Genomic DNA, 6,179 nt, shown 5'->3' with positions numbered 1-6,179 from the left:
GCTTGTTTTATCCAACCAGTAGTTGAAAACCTAAAGATATTCAGTTTACTATCGTATATCACAAATAAAAGCATAAAATCTTCACATTTAAGAAACTGAAACCAGCAAATGTTTGTTATTGTTGCTTGATAAGTGACTGAAACATTATATGGATAAAATAAATAAATAAATTTTCAGTTCAATTGATGAATCGACTGATCATTTCTGCTCTATTTTCCACGTAGCTAGTCTTTTTTGTGAATGAGCTGACAAACATAAGACCAACGCAGCCCTAGTAACTGCCTGCTCCAGAGCAGAGTGGAGAGGAGGGAGAGCAGAGAGTATAGGATCACAGAGTAGGGGGGTAGAGAGAAATAGTTCAGAGAAAACAGTTCACGCAGGGAGGGCACACCGGATGATCAACGAACATTTGTCAGTAATTTTAAAATGCTGCCTTTAGAAGACGACAGGCCCGTTAGAAAGACATTTGAAATGAACTGCAGTCCAGTCACCATGTTGACAATGAACTACTTGAAATTAAATAAGTTTAGATTACACTGGCATGTAAATAATTTGTTTTCTCCCTTTGTTCAACATGCACACAACATCCCTAAGTGATTTCACTCGCACGAGAACACACAATAACCGCTCTATTGAAACGTGTAGGTAGGTGTTAGACAGCTGTTGTTTTTAACCTGAGGGCCAACCTTGTCAAAGAAGAGGGAAGTTAAGATGACCCTTCTTTGTTTCCTGTCTACAACCTCTAAAATTACCGTGTTATATGCACATACATTCTAGACATATATTATTTTAGAAAAACAGACAACAAAAAACGCAAAAACCTTCAGATGTAGAAAGATTTCCAGCACACAGTGACTACTGTTAACCACTACAAAGGCCTCAGTGACTCAAGTAGCTTTTGAGTCACTGTGGGCAGACTATCCATAACAAATTTAAGACATGGCAAATGCAAATCCTATATAGAGCTGCCTGGTGTTATTATGCACCCTGATGCCTCAAACTGTCTATTTGCACAGAGGTTAGCAATTGGAAGGGGGATTTGCTGTCAATAGGACATAAAGGTAAATAATCCATTGGGTGTCCCCTGGGTAAAGGAAAAGCCTCGGCACAGAACATTAATTAGTCTCATGGACAGACTTAGGAATGTAATGGGGTTACTGCTCGGAACAAACGCACATATGGGCCATAAATACCTTCACAAACATACCATGCACACATTCACATTTGGACGCACACGCTCAGATACACAGAAATACACAGGTACTCACACACACAATGAAAAGACAGCCATAGCATCAGAAAAAAGTCGCAGCTATCAAAGAAAGGGCATCTTGAGTTATTTATCTAACACCTATTTGGAATCCTTTCATTGAGGAATGTATTAATCAAAAGATTAGATTTGAACAGATGGAAACATCTGTTTGGGGAAATGAATTTCTAGTGGAGGCAGAGAAAATCTCTCCTGTTTCTCGCTTTTTCCAGTAGACGTTAGGCCTTGAGTAAGAATAGTGCTGTTGTCAGTATTAGCAATGAGGCTTGTAAGCCCTCCAAGTAGTTTGTAGTAACAGCTGGGTCTGACATGGAGAGCATGTACAAGGGCAGCCAGGCTGAAGAGAGGGAGGGGGCGGCAAAAAAAAAAAAAAGAATAAAAAAACATATATACTGAGGATCTTCTCCTTAATGAACACAGAGTGCATCTAACGGTGACACGAGGTTAAGCAGAAATCAGTTGGATAACAGGCAGCTAAAGATTGAAAAACAAAGCTGAGAGGAAATGTACCATCATACCTATATATTGTTTTTTTTACAAGTGAATTAGGGTGGTACCGCTTTCTCATCGGAGCCAAGGGCAATAGCTGGTTTAATATGTTATTCTTGATATTGAGCGATTTTATGTTCAGCTGTTTCAAAACAATTAGTGCAGCCTGCAGTGTGTGAACGCTGTAAATGCTGCCGTCCGTCCACTATTTGGTTTGTTTCACAAAGTATCACAATTAACATGGACATAAAAGAGAGTACAGTGACCTGTAAAAGTGGATTCAAAATTACGTTTCATTATCCACAGTAACTATGGGTAATCTGCCACATGACAACCTCAGCGCTTAAAGCTACATTATACAGGAAGGACCAAAACAAAAACATGTCATCTATAATCTGAAAATACATTCACAGTACAATGGACAGTTAAAGGCAGAGTGGGGAGAAATGCTGTCATATACCCTCTTTGATTCCTTCGAGCCATTCCCGGCTTCATATCTGTAATTAACGACAGATGCACATGGAAAATTAGCATATGTTTGGCACATTGGTGCTAATCGGTCATATATTTGTGCATATTAATGAAATATTTATCTATGTACACATATTTTGAATTGCGTTAATTCACACAAGAAATAACAGCGTGTAATAATGTGTAATAATGTGTACTAATTACTTAATCCTCTTTGGATTTTTTTAATCAATAAGGGCTTTGTATAGAACAAAAAAAGGAGGGCAATCCTGCAACACAGATGCATTACACATGTCACCTTTGATTCCTGCTGCTTTAACCTCCAATCAAATACAATGTTTTGCACTTGCAGTCTCATAGCTGGGTTTGGTGCTTGCTACCTGCCTCAAACATTCTCAGATGTTATTCACATTTAGCCCTCATAGCCATCCTGTTCTGCTCATAGGAAGCTGGTCATGCAAGCCAAACCACATCACCCAGGTTATATCACACACAAGCCCGTAAACATACAGTATAGGCAGCACATACACATACGCGCGGAGAGCTCGGTGGTGAGGCAAGCTGCTCACCTCGTTCCATACTGAGCCCCTCGCAGCCTGTAATAGTAGAGGCTTAGGTTTGGGTGGGGGAAGGGCAGAGGTGCACAGGTTTCTGATCAGACAAGAAAACTAGGCCAAGACCAACAATCCCTCTCTCTCAACAGCCACAGCCCCTCCTAAATGCTACAACTTTGTTCCAAGGCTGTGACAATCACTTGCAAAGATCATCATTAATGGCGAAGCGACGGAGTGATTTTGAGCCACAACATGTGTATTTAGAGGCAGAACAGCTTCTCATAGCCGGGCTATGATTCATGCTTCCTTGCCCCTTTGGAAGCTGTCCTCCAATAAGAGTTAGAGACTGGGGGTAGGAGCGGATAGATTGATAGTGTTGGCTGAGTGCCCATGCTCTGAGTCTATCTGTGTTGAAGGGGAGGAGACAGGGGGGAATCTATCTGTTGTGCTCTCTGTGCTCATGATAAACTGACTCCCGTCAAGCCTTTTCCCCCCTATTACAGCTAGCCTGGCAGAAAACACCCAAACTCGCACCGACTTCTAACATGTTAAACAACAATAAAATGTGTGGAGTGATTTAATCCACAAGGTTATGCTATCCTCGTTACAACGATAGCTGGAAAAGTGTAACAGAGGGATTGTTTTGGAACAAGTGAGGACAGCATATCTTCTCAGATTCAAGGAAGTATTCAAAACAGCCAAAGTTAGAGGGACACAATGATTTCACTTCATCACAAACGGGGCCATGGTCAGCAGAAAATGCAAAAGTCTTTCTCCCTTATCCAGAAACTGTAATTCCCACAGAGCTCCACAGTGAGAAAGAAAATGAGTTTGAGGGATTGTCCATGACATTAATCCTCCCAAACACTAGAGTTCTAGGCAGGATCCAATACAGACAGAAAAACACAAAGCAAATCAACAATCTATTTACCAAAGGAAAAACTAAATCAACAATCCTTTTGGCTTCTGTCTGCTCTCATTTGACAATAGCTTTCCTGGATGCTGCCTTCTTCTGTTCTCTCTGGTGATTTTATGGTACCCCTCCCTGCCATTTTGGATTCCTATTATTATGCAGTTGTATGGGTGCCCCTGTTCTGCCACCCACGCTTCAGGTACAGTGAACAGGACACCCGCTTCCTGTTTACAAAGCCCGGCAATTGAAAGTCCCACCACCAGACTGTACAGCTGAGGAAAAGAGCAGATAGGAGACTGTGATGTTGAGTTTGTTTTATTTTTTGAGAGATGAAGAATGGGAAGGTGAGAGATATAAAGAAACAGAGAGGCAGGAGGTGACGCAGACGCAGACACGGAAAGTGCAAAGTATTTCTGCTTAAGTCAAAAAAAATCTTTATCCCCATCTGAAAATAGTACAGTAGTCTTATATCAAGGGGGAGGTGTGTGAAAAAGTCACATGATAACAATCAGATCAGAAGCTGAATTGACTCTAAATCAATTGAAGTAGGCATGTCAGGGCTGCCCAGGACAGGAGGGGGAAGAGAGGGAGTGAAAGGGAGATAGATGTGAAGCCCGTGTGGGGGAGGGAAGCAGAGATTGTTGGTGTCGTGGGAGCACTGCAACAACAATAACAGCAGTGTGTGCATGTGTGCGTATGTGTGTGTGTGTGTGTGTGTTTGAGTGACAGAGTGAATGAGTTAGAGTGGAAGTGGGGATGTGTTATGGCTCACAAAAGTGATGAAATGACATCTCCTTTACTTCAGCACACAGCTGCTATTGCAGCAAAGAACAGACTGTTGAGATATCTGACCTTCTATTTTCTTTGATAGCCGCTGGTCAGAAGTGTCTGCTTGCCTGTCATGTCCTCTCTAATTAGCTATATCTACACAATGACTCCACTGTGTCCATTACAGACAGATTTCTGCCCATTGATACCCATGTTGTTCGTATAATCGGCATTGGAAAAGACGACTTCTTATTTCTGTGGGAGTGAAAAATACAACAAATACATCTCCTAACTTGACATGAATGAGTTTTGAAGGCTGTTCATTATACATTTATATTACCCCAAATACTCCTGCTGTGTATACACATCATCAAGCAATTGTTTCAAATAACTGAGCTAATGGTTTAGATTACAGCTTCCAGGTAAAACCACCTCCGATATGAAAACTTATGGATATGACAAAATTTGGGTTGAGGCTTCTCTTTTTCGTTGTTTTCTCTATTTCTTTCATCTCTTTTTCTCCTCCCCTCCCCCCTTTCTTTGCAGATTAGAATTCATTAGCAATCAAAGAGCCTCCAGAGAGCTCCAGCTCTTAATTACCTACTCATTTGCATTTTTGCATATTAATGACTGCAGGGTTTTGGTAGGGTTTTTGCCGCAGTGGTTTAAAGGCACCTCAGTCCTCAGTTCTCCGGGGAGGAGGAGAGATGGCCAGAGGCAAGGCTCCAAGCCTGTCCAATCCCCCCCCTCTATCCTTCCTGATGGGAGCTGGACAGAACAAGGGGAGGGGGGAAAGAGGGGGGTGGGGTTGGTAGGGCTACAGGGGTGCACAGGTTAAAGGTCAATGTCCCTTATCAACATAAGAAAGAGCACATGTCTTCAGCGCTGCCTAATTATTGTCATATTGAGCAGTTTAAACACCTGATCTGAACAAAATATACCCTTAGAGAAACTGGAAATCTATACTGCAGAGATTGCTCACGTGGGTTTATTGAGGACGGCAGCTAGTTTGGATGAAACTCATGTCCCACAGTGTGCAGAGGCAGGGGTATTTTATATCCCTGGAGAAAGGTGTGTGCTGCTGAAAATGAGGCTAGTGTGTGTATGTGTAGCTGTTTTCCTTTACATTACAGCCTGCCTCCAAGTGTTCAATATGAGGGCAGTAAGAGGCTCGTTTACCACAAGCCTTAATGGCGATGGTATGCATGCACGTACATGCCAATAAGATTATAAAACCTCACCTTCGCACATAGGCATATAGACAAACATGTAAACAGAAACAGTTGCAGGCACACGCATAAACACAGGCGCCGTGCATTCACATGCACGGATTCAGGGAATAATAACACTAGAGACGCCAGACAACAGCTCCCAGGCATCTCCTAGCCCCTGAAGTGCTGCTGTTCCTCTTATCCAATATGTTTTGACTGCAACAATGATGTCTGAACATGGAAAATAACACCATATCCCACTGTGTTTCTAGATACCTTACAAACATAACAATTAATGATTTGGAGCCCCGAGACATCTGGCCAACAGGTTTAACATGACTGAATAAAATATCTCACACACTGATGTGGTATACTGTGTGGATTTGTAGTATAATATTGAAAATTTAAACAAAAATGCAAAGTAAGAAATTATCCCTGCTAATTATGAAAATGTGAGCATGATACACTAATAATGATAAGCAAAATCACACAGTGTATAGTTG

This window comes from Thunnus thynnus, chromosome 8 (genome assembly GCF_963924715.1).
Source record: "Thunnus thynnus chromosome 8, fThuThy2.1, whole genome shotgun sequence".
Taxonomy (NCBI): Eukaryota; Metazoa; Chordata; class Actinopteri; order Scombriformes; family Scombridae; genus Thunnus; species Thunnus thynnus.
The sequence above is the reverse complement of the archived record's forward strand: the minus strand, read 5'-3'. Positions refer to the sequence as shown.